This window comes from Suncus etruscus, chromosome X, assembly GCF_024139225.1.
Source record: "Suncus etruscus isolate mSunEtr1 chromosome X, mSunEtr1.pri.cur, whole genome shotgun sequence".
In the NCBI taxonomy this organism is placed as follows: domain Eukaryota; kingdom Metazoa; phylum Chordata; class Mammalia; order Eulipotyphla; family Soricidae; genus Suncus; species Suncus etruscus.
In genome coordinates, this window is record NC_064868.1 from 113,402,260 (window position 1) to 113,417,027 (window position 14,768).

The 14,768-nt window shown below is 37.0% G+C and overlaps 1 non-coding gene across 1 annotated transcript; it reads right to left on the bottom strand.

Moving 5' to 3' along the window:
* Positions 1–252: 252 nt before the first annotated feature.
* LOC125999861 (small nucleolar RNA SNORA51) lies at positions 253–385 on the bottom strand. Its single transcript, XR_007492323.1, has one exon. It is a non-coding gene; the product is annotated as a small nucleolar RNA SNORA51 (small nucleolar RNA).
* Between the last annotated feature and the right edge of the window lie 14,383 nt (positions 386–14,768).

The window sequence follows — 14,768 nt, forward strand, 5'->3', positions numbered from 1 at the left end:
TAGTGGGTTCTAGTTGAGTCAACCAAGTTATCACCTTCATTCACTAAGGATGCTGATATCTGCTTTGTCTCCCCATTGTGTCCTTCTTTGCAGTGTGGTGGTGTTTTTTATGTGTTGTGCTGTGGCTCATTGTCTAGAAGAAATATTTGGCCACAGAGCAGGGGACTCTGTGTTCACCTGTGAGTGGGTACCTCTGCAGCTAATCTTGAGTACCTTTAAATAAATTGATGAATTTTTATTTTTTATTTTTATTTTTGTCCCCCAATTTACAATACTGACCAGGCAACTGTCCTGGGTTGAGGTGTATATGGGGTGCATTTACTGTACCTCCTCTTTCTATACACTCAGTGTAAAGAACACAGACTGTGGTAAGAATTGGCATGCCTTATCTTTTCTTTCCTTTTTTTGATTTTAATATATATATATATATATATATATATATATATATATATATATATATATATATATATATATATAATCTTGCACCAGTGCAACATTCCCATGAACAATATCCCAAGTGTCCTTCCTCCCCATCCCACACTGGCCTGTATTGTAGACAGGCTTTCTACTCCCTCATTCAGTCACATTTTGTTATGATAGTTCTCAGTGTAATTCTTTCTGTGACTGCACTAAACGATCCCTATAGTGAGCTTCATGTCAGAAGCTGGACCCTCCAGTCCTCCTCTTTTTTGTCTCTGAGAATCATTACACAAATGGTTTTCATTTCTCTCAAAACCCATAGATGAGTGAGACCATTCTGTGTTTATCTCTCCCTCTTACTTATTTCACTCAGCAAAATAGATTCCATGTATATCCATGTATAGGAAAATTTCATGACTTCATCTCTTCTTTTTTTTTAAACACCTTGGTTACATACATATTTGTGTTTGGGTTTCAGTCATGAAAAGAACAACACCCATCACCAGTGCAACATTCCCGTCACCAATGTCCCAAGTCTCCCTCCTCCCCACCAAACACACAAGGGTTATCTATTCTCCAAACAAAAATATTAATGTAATATCATTTTCACATACCAGTGCTCATTACATTTCTCAGTAATTATAGACATGATATGGAAACAAATTAAATGTTCATTGAAAAAGGAATGAATAATGAAGTCATAGTAAGTATACACAGTGGAATTCAATGGAATATAAGAAAAGATGAAGTGTTTAGTTTATTGCAATCTAGATCGAACTGTTAAGCAAACTTAGACCAAAGTAGGACAAATATCAGATGACCTAATTCATCTGTGGTATATAGAGCAACAAAAAGAAGGGGATAGGCATCACTTAATTATAAAAAGCAATTTGACTGTTAATATAAAACTTAATGTGACTTTGAGTACAAAAATGAGGTTAGGTATTCCAAGGTTAAGGTAAGCGCCTTGCATGTGGTTAACAAAGATATATCTCTGGAGCACCACCAGAAGTGACTCTTGAACACAGCACCATGAGTAATACTTGACTATTCCAGGAGTGACTTGAAAACCCAAACAAAGGAAAACCTAAAAATCAAACTTATGTTACAAGGCAACGATTTTAGGAGGTGGGTGGTAGAAGGAAATGAGGTGGACTAGAATACAAGGGCATTTATGGAAAGTCATGGAAAATTTCATAGTCGCAGTAACATTACACTTCAAAACTATAAGTGTTGACACCATTGTGGCCACATAAAATATATATAATAAAAATATAAAAGTGTTGATTGTGTAATAATACTTAGAAATATATCTTTGAAAGAAAAAGGAAATTTATAATAATTATTAAAATATAACCAGTGAATTCCTATCTTTATTCAGTTGCTTATTTTTCTAGTACTTTCCAAATCTTTTGTACCTATTCTAAATACATTTTATTCTGAGAATATCTTAAGACATCTAAAAATCATAAATTATTTTAGTCCATAATATGACCTTTCGAGAAAATTCATAACATTTGATAATATATAGCATATTTTATCATTTTATGAATTTTGTGTTACTATTTCATTCAATTTGCATATACTTATTATGCAATCCAAGAAATGAGTTGCATTGAAAGGTAGTTTAATAATAAACTGATATATTTGACCTGTAAAGACCTATATCCTTAAAGAGTCACATATGAGCATGAACCTGATTCACATAAGTGTATATTAAAATGTATATTGCATGCTCCACCCAATGCTCACTGAAAAATATCCTGAAAATAGAACTTGAAATCTATATTTTAATACAGGTCTTACTTAGAGTGATGTAACATTAGGAATTTGGAAGGGGAAGTGGTGACAAATACACACATATAGGAGTGAAGCTAAACAGAGATTATATAATACTGTAAACACCTGGTAACTCTTGAAAAAATAAGGTAGAAAATAACACTAAGGACGGGAATGTGTGTTCTGGTCAAAAATAATAATACGTGTAAATAATATAGAAAAAGGTACAATGTGCTAAGTACATACTCCTTAAAAATAAAAGGTAAGTTGTATTTTGATTGTCATAACTTAAGGGCAGTCATTCATGTCATCTATATTATTTTTTATTTTTAATATCTTTATTTACACACCTTGATTACAAATATAATTGTAGTTGGGTTTCAGTCATGTAAAGAACACCCCCTTCACCAGTGCAACATTCCCATCAATGTCCCAAGTCTCCCTCCTCCCCACCCCACCTCCGCCTGTACTTTAGACAGACTTTCTATTTCCCTCATTCATTCGCATTGTTATAATAGTTCTCAATGTAATTATTTTTCTAACTGCACTCACCACTCTTCGTGGTGAGTTTCATGCCATGAGCTGGACCTTCCAGCCCTCCTCTCTATGTCTCTGAGGATTATTGCAAAAATGTCTTTTATTTTTCTTAAAACCCAAAGATGAGTGAGACTATTCTGCATCTATCTCTCTCCCTCTGGCTTATTTCACTCAGCATGGTAGATTCCATGTATATCCATGTATAGTAAAATTTCATGATTTCATCTCTCCTGATGGCTGCATAACATTCCATTGTGTATATGTACCAACGTTTCTTTAGCCATTCATCTGTTGAAGGGCATCTTGGTTGTTTCCTGAGTCTGGCTATAGTAAATAGAGGGACAATGAATATAGGTGTGAGGAAGGAATTTTTGTATTGTATTTTTGTGTTCCTAGGGTATAACCCTAGGAGTGGTATAGCTGTATTGTATGGGAGCTCAATTTCCAGTTTTTGAAGGAATCTCCATGTCGCTTTCCATAAAGGTTGGAGTAGACAGCATTCCCACTAGCAGTGAATAAGAGTTCTTCTTTCTCCACATCCCCGCCAGCACTGCTTGTTCTCATTCTTTGTGATGTGTACCAATCTCTGTGGTGTGAGATGGTACCTCATAGTTGTTTTGATTTGCATCTCTCTGATGATTAGTGATAAATTAATATATTAAGGTGAGAAGCTTCTGCACCTCAAAGGAAATAGTGCCCAGGAGGCAAGAGCCACCCACTGAGCAGGAGAAATTATTCACCCAACAACCATCAGATAAGGGGCTAATATCCAAAATATACAAGGCATTGATGACACTTTACAAGAAAAAAAATCCAATCCCATCAAAAATTGGGGAGAAGAAATGAACAGACACTTTGTCAAAGAAGAAATACAAATGGCCTAAAGGCATATAAAATATAATTATTTTTATTTCTGTTGATAAATATATTGTTTTAATTTTGGGGAATATTTTACTTTTAAATTGGAATGGTAGACATTTGAAATATGTATTTATCCTTATTTATTTTATAACTAAATATAAAAGAGAGATAGGACAGAAAGATAGCACAGCTTGTAAGGCATGTGCCTTGCATGCAGTTGATCAAGGGTTAAATCCTTTGTATATCATATAATCTGCCAAGTGCTGCCAGAAGTGATACTTGAATACAAGCCTAGGAGTAACCACTGAGTACTGCTGGGTGTGTCTTCCCCTCTCCCCCAAAAAAACAAGGTCAATATTTAAAAGTTGCAGATCACAATACCAATCGATTTATTCAACTGTGTTCTCAGATCCACCATTATCCAGGGATACCTTCTGCCTCCTAGAACTACCCAATCTATTCCCACTTCTGTTGATTATTTCTCAGGAAGAATTTTTATTAAGGAATTTATAATCATTTTCTGATCTTAAAGTTAGCATTAAGATTTTATTATTTATTTTTCAGTGTCTTCTGCTACAATTTTTGTACATCAAGATTTTTAAAATAATCAAAATAAAATTTAATTTTAAATCTTGATTCTCCATTTGCTAATCTCTTCTGTTACATCCCAAAACCACATTTTCTTCTTTATGTACTTATTTATGTTATTCACATGCATCTTACACTTGTGGGAGCATGTGAAGTATATTACATCCAATGTATCATTATTATTATTATTATTAATTTATTATTATTATTAAGCTCTAACTTATGTACCCTTTTTGAACTTTATTTTATGATTTTAACTTGATTTAGTTTGAATTCTTCTAAATCTAATCTTCTATGTAATTCTATATTAGCAAAGATGTCTATAAATATTAATAGCATGTTACCGTATTTTTCAGTGTATAAGACGACCTGGCATAAAAGACAACCCCCTAATTTTATAGTTAAAACATAGGTTTAGGCCTATATTTGCTGTATAAGAGAGAATGTTCCTGTGCTGAAACTGTATCTTTTACAGTGAGCCAATCACAACAAGCAAAGGTCAAAAGGTTACACTGTAATAGACGTCCTCTCTGACTCGGCCAATCTGAGCAGGCTTTTTACAGTGTAGATTCGGGTTCAAAACACTGTCTAATTTGCATGCATAAACAGCCTGCTTGGATTGGCTGAGTTAGAGAGGCGGTTTGAGCAGCCTGGCAGTGATTGGTGCATGATAGAGTTGGAAAATTCGTTTTGTGACAATTTTCGTTTAGCGGCATGTTGAAACATTTTTTGGGATATACTTACTCTGCAGATTAGACGACCCCAGATTTTCTGTTGACATTTTTGTTTCAAAAGTCGTCTTATACACCGGAAAATATGGTAATTGTAAAAGACAATCTGATCTTTGCTTAGTATTAAAGTTCAGTGGACTAAAGGTCTAAAACCAATTTTCTCTGAGTAGAATCTTGAAGACACTGAAATTCAATATCATTATCTAGGGATATATTTGCTATGAAGAATACTTTGGTTTAATTTCATATAACTGATTAATAATGCCTTTCTTTACAAAGATTTTAATCCTAAAGCAAAAATGTGGTACTGCTAATAAGAAGCTTAAAGAAAATTTATGTTGAGGCTAGAGGGCAATACAACATATACTGGACCTTGATTTGGTTTTTAATATGACATAGATAAAAGACCATCCCATGACATCAAAGACTGCTGCTCTGGAGATTCACAAAACCTGAAGAGTGGCTTTAGCATCAAGGAATCCTCGGGCCTTTGCTATAAACTGGTTGGTGGAGAAATAACCAGTTGACAGAAGGAATCTCCAGACTCCTAGGCATTGTTTGGGACCCCGCAAATAAACTTAATGTTTACCCACACTTAATATGTAACCCCTGCCTTGAGAATACATTGCCTTTCATATTCATTAAAAGACAAAGCTTCACCACGACTCTACAGCTCTATGCAGAGAAACTAATCTGACCAAAATTCCAGGTATGCCAGTATTTGGGCTGACATCACAGGGACTTTTGGGGAGTGAGTATAGGCATCTTCCCACTGCCTTCTTCTGATTCTAGAAGACTAGAAGCCCAAACCATGTCCCACCTATGCATTTGCCATGTCTGTATTCAGCCAGCTCCATAGACTCTGTTCTCAAAAAAGATGGAAACTAAGTCAAGGAAAAATATCGGTACAATGACCACAGATCTGAAAGTTGGTAATCTTGGGTAGAGAGGGCAGGAAAAGTCCTCACCCTGCTAAAGCCATGCCAGCTGCACCCACCACACAACTGCCACTTTAACAATCATTCATGACTCTGTTCAGAGACAACAAGCAGACCAAAACTCCAGGTATAATGATATTTGGGCTCATATCTCTAGGACTTCTTTTTGTAGTGAGTAATGGCAGCCTACACACACACACACACACACACACACACACACACACACACACACACACACACCACCTAGTACTTTCAAAAGACCTACTAGCCAAAAACATGCCCCACAAAAGCCACAGAATCGGAAAAAGTTCTTGGAATTCCTGGATTTCAAGGTCTCTCAATAGTCCCAATTTTTAATACTGTAATTCCTGACAATTTAGATGTCAATATGTGTCTGAAGACACCTAATATTCAGAAACAAATAAATAAGTAACATAATGATATATTATCTACAAGAGTTACTAAACATTCTGACAATAAATTAATGACATCATTGCTACATATAATAATTTTCACAAATTTTCTTGTTGCTGTACTTTTCTTCTTTCTTTTATTTTTATTTTTTAACATTTTCATTCTCATTTAGCTGGAAAATGCATAGTATCAACTAATTCAACTGCAATACATGGTTTTAAATAATGTAATTTAAATTTATTTAAACACATTATCACCATCTTTTTCTGTTAATAAATCATATAGTAACCAGTGGTTATTAAAAAGTAATTATTTTGAACATTAATATTTTTCTTTCTAATTTTAGAAATACATCTATCTGCTTTGGTAGTTGTGAGGTTGTGGCTTTGTAGAAGCTGTTAAGAAGTATTACTGGGAAGCCAGGTCCCCTGTTTGTGACGCCAGACTGGGAAAATGCAAGAAACTACGCCTGCCCAGTGGGGCCCAACTGTGAAAAACTGTGAGTGCTGCTTGTGTGTGTTTGTCTACTGTGCTCTTGCCTGAACCTCTTGGGAGGGTGCCGAAAAGAGGCTCCAGCAGAGCACTTTGGCTCCGCTTTGCTACGCGGCCATGCTCTCTTTCTAAGAAAAGAACACCATCGCAACAAGAAGAAAAAATTACACTAAGAACTGTGCTGGATCACAGAAGCAAACATTTCTCCCCGGACTGTCTTCTCTGCTGTGTGCTCTGTCATAAGACTTGATCCTGTATGAGGCTTCATCCACGGGGGACTCCCCTCCTTTAGAGGCAATTCAGCCCATCCAGAAAGGGCGGAGCCAGAGGAGTGTGCCGCCAGCATCATATAGCCAATGAATACCACCACAACACGTAGAAAAACCCACAATACAAGTGTGACAATGGGGAAACAACGCAGGCCAGCATCAGACATAGAGAATGAAGATGACAATTCTGATGACCAGATAACAACCAACCAACAAATCAACCTCTCAGATAAGGACTTTAGACTAGCAATATGGAAGATTCTCAACGAACTCAAAGAAACCATGGATCGAGTTGAACAGAACACTAATAAGAACCAAGAAAATATGAAGAGAGAAATCACAAAACTCCAAACTGAAATAGCATGTCAACTAACAGGCCTGAAAAAGTCAGTAAACAAAGTGAATGACAAAATGGATAAGCTCTGGGACAGGGTATCAGAAGCTGAGAATAGACTTGGTATTGTGGAAGATGAGATAAATAACAATTCCATACAGCAGGAGAGATTGGAGAAAAAAATTAAAGAGAATGAACAGACAATGGAAAAATTAGTCAAAGAATGGGAACAGATGAAAATAGAAGTCTATGATAAGATCAACAGAAACAACTTAAGAATCATTGTAATCCCAGAGACTCAGGAAGACAATTTCCAGGAAGAATCAATGGTCAAGAACATCATTAAAGAGAAACTTCCAGAGCTAAAGAATATATGTGATCAAATCCTGCATGCTCGAAGAGTGCCAACCAAAAGAGACCCCAGAAAAACCACGCCAAGACACATCCTAGTCACAATGACTAATCCCACAGATAGAGACAGTATTCTGAAAACAGCAAGATCAAAAGGGGAAATTATGTTCAAGCAAGCATCCTTGAGATTTACAGCAGACCTGTCACCAGAAACACTCAATGCCAGAAAGCAGTGGTGGAATATTGTGACAAGACTGAATGAAATGAATGCTTCACCTAGAATACTGTACCCAGCAAAACTCACTTTCCGGTTTGAAGGAAGAATACATGGTTTCACAGAAAAATACAGCTCAGAAACGTTACAGACACAAAACCAGTCTTAAGAGAAAAACTGAAAGATCTAATTTAAGAAATGATTAACCAAAAGACAAACCAAATTTTGATATAAAGATGGCATCAAATCCCAGGACAATACTTTCTCTCAATGTCAATGGAATAAATGCACCAGTTAAGAGACACAGACTGGCTAAATGGATCAAAAAACTCAATCCAACCTTCTGCTGCCTACAAGAAACGCACCTGAATAGTCAGAACAAACATTGACTCAAAATAAAAGGCTGGAGAAATATTATCCAAGCAAACAACACCCATACAAAAGCTGGAGTGGTCATACTAATATCAGATAATGCAAACTTTATACTCAGGAAGGTTGTAAGGGACAAAGATGGACATTTTATATTAATCAAGGGATATGTAGAGCAGGAAGAAATAACTCTCCTAAACATATATGAACCGAATGAGGGGCCAGCAAAATATTTAATACAACTGTTGACAATCTGAAAAATAATATCAATGACAACACAATAATTGTGGGGGACCTCCACATGGCATTGTCAACACTGGATAGGTCAACCAGACTGAAACCCAACAAGAATATACTACACCTGAGGAGAGAAATGGAAGAAAGAGGCCTAGTGGATATATATTTAGGACACTCCATCCCCAGAAACCTGGATACACATTTTTCTCCAATGTACATGGGACATTCTCCACGATAGACTACATGCTGGCACAAAAAACCTACCTCCATAATATCAAGAGAATAGAAATTTTGCATACTACCTTTGCTGACCACAAGGCTCTGAAATTATTTGTGCATTCCAAAAGGACGCAGAAGAAAAACTTTAACACCTGGAAGTTAAACAGCCTCATACAAAATAACCAGTGGGTCCGAGATGAAATCAAGGAAAAATCAAAAGGTTCCTGGAAACAAATGACAATAAAGACACAAACTATCAGAATTATGGGACACAGCAAAAGCAGTACTGAGAGGAAAACTTATAGCTTTGCAAGCACACATCAGGAAGGAAGAAGGAGCTTACCTGAGTAGCTTAATGACACAGCTAATAGAACTAGAGAGTGCTCAACAAAAGGACCCAAAAATAGGGAGACAGAAGGAAATAACAAAGCTGAGAACAGAAATTAACGAAGTGGAAACCCATAAAACAATCGAAAGATCAACAAAAGCAGAAGTTGGTTCTTTGAAAAAATAAACAAGACTGATAGACCACTGACAAACCTAACAAAGAAAGAGAGAGAGAAACTTGATAACTCGTATTAGGAATGAAAAAGAAGAGATCACTACTGATATAACAGAGATGCAAAGTGTAATCAGAAACTACTTTGAGAAACTCTACGCCACTAAAAATGAGAACCTGGAAGAAATGGATAAATTCTTGGACTCTTATAATCTTCCACTGTTGAAGGAAGAGGATGCAGTATATCTAAACACTCCCATCACCATTGATGAAATTAAAACGTTATTCAAATGTCTGCCCAAAAACAAAAGCCCAGGCACAGATGGATTCACTAATGAATTCTTTCAAACTTTCCAAGAGGAACTACTACCAATCCTTGCAAGACTCTTTCATGAAATTGAACAAATGGAAACACTTCCAAATATCTTTTATGAAGCCAACATCACCTTGATACCTAAACCAGACAAGATGCTACCAAGAAAGTAAATTACAAACCAATATCGCTGATGAATGCAGATGCAAATATCCTCAACAAAATCCTGGCAAATAGGAATCAATGCCTCATTAAGAAGATCATCCACTATGATCATGTAGGTTTCATCCCAGGAATGCAAAGATGGTTTAACATCCGTAAATCTATCTACATCATACACAACATCAACAACAAGAAAAATAAAAAACACATGATCATATCAATAGATGCAGAGAAAGCATTTGAATAGGTCCAAAACCCATTCTTGATCAAAACTCTCAGCAAGATGGGAATGGAAGGAACCTTTCTCAATATAGTTAAGGCCATCTACCACAAGCCAGTGGCAAATATTATCCTCAATGGAGAAAAACTAAAAGCTTCCCTCTCAATTCTGGCACAAGACAAGGCTGTCCTCTCTCACCACTCCTATTTCACATAGCACTGGAAGTACTTGCTATAGAGATTAGGCAAGAAAAAGTATCAAGGGAATCCAGATAGGAAAGGAAGAAATCAAGCTCTCACTGTTTGCAGATGACATGATACTCTACTTAGAAAACCCTAAAGACTCTACCAAAAAGCTTCTAGAAACTATAGACTCATATAGCAAAGTGGCAGGCTACAAAATTAACACACAAAAATCAATGGCCTTTCTATACACCAATAGTAATAAGGAAGAAATGGACATTAAGGAAACAACCCCATTCACAATAGTGCCACACAAACTCAAATATCTTGGAATCAATTTGACTAAAAATGTGAAGGACCTATACAAAGAAAACTATAAAACTCTGCTCCAAGAAATAAGAGAGGACTTGCGGAAATGGAAACGCATACCCTGGTCATGGATTGGCAGGATTAATATAATCAAAATGGCAATACTCCCCATGGCATTATACAGATTTAATGTTATCCCTCTAAAGATACCCATGACATTCTTCAAAGAAGTGGTTTAGGCACTCTTGAAATTTATTTGGAACAATAAACACCCTAGAATAGCTAAAGCAATTATTGGGAAAAAGAATATACTTTACTACAAAGCAATAGTCATCAAAGCAGCATGGTATTGGAATAAGGACAGGCCCTCAGATCAGTGGAATAGGCTTGAATACTCAGAAAAGGTTCCCCAGACATACAATCACCTAATTTTTGATAAAGGAGCAGGAAATCCTAAATGGAGCAGGCAAAGCCTCTTCAATAAGTCGTGTTGGCACAACTAGATAGCCACTTGCAAAAAATTGAACATAGACCCCCAGCTAACATCATGTATGAAGGTAAAATCCAAATGAATTAAAGACCTCGATATCAGACCCAAAACCATAATATATATAGAACAACACATAGGCAAAATACTCCAGGACATTGGGAATACAGGCATCTTCAAGGAGAAAACTGCACTCTCTAAGCAAGTGAAAGTAGAGATTAACAGATGGGAATATATGAAGCTGAGAATCTTCTGCACCTCAAAGGAAATAGTGCCCAGGATACAAGAGCCAACCACTGAGTGGGAGAAACTATTCACCCAATACACATCAGATAAGGGGCTAATCTCCAAAATATACAAGGTACTGACAGAACTTTACAAGAAAAAAAACATCTAATCCCATCAAAAAATGGAAGAAGAAATGAACAGATACTTTGACAAAGAAGAAATACAAATGGCCAAAAGACACATGAAAAAACGCTCCACATCACTAATCATCAGGGAGATGCAAATCAAAACAACGATGAGATACCACCTCACACCACAGAGAATGGCACACATCACAAAGAATGAGAATAAACAGTGTTGGCGGGAATGTGGAGAGAAAGGAACTCTTATGCACTGCTGGTGGGAATGCCGTCTAGTTCAACCTTTATGGAAAGCGATATGAAGATGCCTCCAAAAACTGGAAATCAAGCTCCCATACGATCCAGCTATACCACTCCTAGGAATATACCGTAGGAACACAAAAATATAATACAAAATCCCCTTCCTTACACCTATATTCATTGCAGCACTATTTACCATAGCAAGAGTCTGGAAACAACCAAGATGCCCTTCAATAGAAAAATGGCTAAAGAAACTGTGGTACATATACACAATGGAATATTATGCAGCTGTCAGGAGAGATGAAGTCATGAAATTTTCCTATACATGGATATACACGGAATCTATTATGCTGAGTGAAATAAGTCAGAGAGAGAGAAAAACGCAGAATTGTCTCACTCATCTATGGGTTTTAAGAAAAATGAAAGTTAATCTTGCAATAATAATTTTCAGACACAAAAGAGAAAAGAGCTGGAAGTTCCAGCTCACCTCAGGAAGCTCACCACAAAGATTGATGAGTTTAGTAAGAGAAATAACTACATTTTGAACTGTCCTAATAATGAAAATGTATGAGGGAAATGGAGAGCCTGTTTAGAGTACAGGTGGGGTTTGGGTGGGGAGGAAGGAGATTTGGGACATTGATGATGGGTATGTTGCACTGGTGATGGGTCGTGTTCTTTACGTGACTAAAACCCAAACACAATCATGTATGTAATCAAGGTGTTTAAATAAAAAAAATAAATAAAAAGAATAAAATGTCAAAATAAGAAAAGAAGTATTACTGGGCTGCCGGTCCCAGGAACAGGAAGGCATGCGGGCTGAGTGAGTGAGTGCGTGAGTGGAGGGGCTAGACCTGTTCGATGCAGGTCCTAGGAGCAGGAAGGCGGGCGGGCCAAGTGAGGTGAGGGGCCTGATCTGTTCGCCTCTGGCCCCAGGAGCAGGAAGGCGGGCGGTTTGAGTGAGTAAGCAAGTGAGTGAATGGACCGAACCTGTTAGCAGCGGGTCCCAGATGCAGGAAGGCAAGTGAGCCGAGTGAGGGAGTGAAGGGTTCCTGGATCAAAACACTGCTGACCCCAGGTGGTGGAACAGAGTTGAGCAATCTAGGCACAGCGGAGGCCTACTCTATTGTGGCAAGGACCTGAACTGAACTGTTTGGCAGGAAGAGGGGGAGGACTCAGTCTTTACTGAAGATCAGAAGAAGATCCAAACCTTGGCGACCTCAGCCAACATATATTCCTACAGCCGTATCACAGAGAAGGCACCCAAGACACAGGTGGCAAAAGTGGGCTAAAATTGGAGGCACTGCCACATCAGTAAATGCAAAAAAATATGGGTAAACTAAGGAGGAACTTAACATATGGAGATATGGAGAGAAACCCTAGCAAGTTTCCAAGTTCACCAAAATGCTCAGATCCATTGGAAGAAGATATAAAAGCAGCCATGAGAAAGGAAATGGAAGCCATTATAAAGGAAATAAAAGAAACACTAGCCACAAATACAAAAATTCCATGAATGAACAAATCAGCAAAATTAAAGAACTGTCAAAGAATATGAAAGATTCCACACAAAGGGAATTAAAGGATTTAAAAGAAACCATAACAGGCCAAATGAGCAGGATCACAGAGATGGAGAAGCACATTGAACAACTTGAACAAAAACTGCAAACAAAAAACGACTAATAAACCAGCAAGGAAATAAAAGGCAAAGCACTGGAAGGAAAATTCCAGTATCTAATGAATAAGGACAAAAGAAAAAACCTAAGAATTGTGGGTATATCAGAAGGGGAGAAAATAGGGAAAGGGTAAGAACAAGTAGTCAGGGAAATAATAATAGAAAACTTTCCCATCCTCTGGAAAGACGATTCAGTGCAAATCCAGTAAGTGAAGAGAGCCCCTAATAAAATAGACCCTAAAAACCAACAACAAGACATATATAATAATCCAAATGGCAAAAAACAAAGAAAGAGATGATCTCTTAAAGCAGTAAGGGAGAAAAAACCCTCAAATACAAAGGAAGGGACATAAGAATCAAACCAGATCTGTCATTTGAAATAATTCAAGCAAGAAGACAGCGGAATGACATATTGAAATGACTTAATGAAAGAAATTTGCAACCTAGGATCCAATATCCAGCAAAACTCTCATTCATATGGGAGGGCAGACTAAAAACATTCTCAAACATAAACGAACTTGCATTATTTGCACAAACAAAACCAATCCTAAACGACCTACTCAGAGACAAATTAAACAATCCAAAACCCCGATTGTAACAATAACCACCCTACACAACACAACTGCATAACAGTCCTCTCTGTCAATAATCTCCCTAAATGTTAACGGACTAAACTCTCCCATTAAGAGACACTTAGTAGAAAACTGGATTAGAAAACATAAACCGGACTTCTGCTGCCTGCAAGAAACACACCTACAACTACAGGACAAGCACAGGCTTAGAATAAAAGGATGAAAATTAATTATTCAGGCTAATAGAAAGCAAAAAAGAGCAGGGACAGCCATTCTTATATCAGACCAAATTCCGTTCAACCTCAAAATGTGATCAGGGACAAAAAGGGACACTACTTAATGATCAGGGGAACACTAGATCAAGAAGTACTAACCCTGGTCAATATTTATGCATCTAATGTAGAGCCAGAAAATATGTGAGACAACCAACATTTTAAAGCAGGGGTCCTCAAACTTTTTAAACAGGGGCCAGTTCACTTTTCCTCAGACCATTGGAGGGTCTGACTATAATAAACACAAAACTTATGAACGAATTCTTATGCACACTGCATATATCTTATTTTGCAATGAATAAACAAAACAGATACAAATACAATATGTGGCCCGCGGGCTATAGTTTGAGGACCACTGGTTTAAAGGATCACCTCAAGGAATTGGAACAACAGCAGCAAAGAAATCCAACCACAACCAGAAGGCAAGAAATAATAAAAACCAGAGCAGAAATAAAGAGCATCGAAACTAATAAAACAATACAAAAAGTCAATATAGACCAGGAGTTGGTTTTTCAAAAAAAATAAACAAGATAGACAAACCACTGGCAAAACTCACAAAAAAAGAGGGAAAACACCCAAATCAGTAGGATCAAAAATGAAAGGGGAGAGATTGCAACATATCCCCAAGAAATACAACATAGCATGAGATCATATTATGAACAACTATACTCAGGCTAGAGAACCCAGTAGAAATGGACAGATTCCTGGAAAATTACCATCTT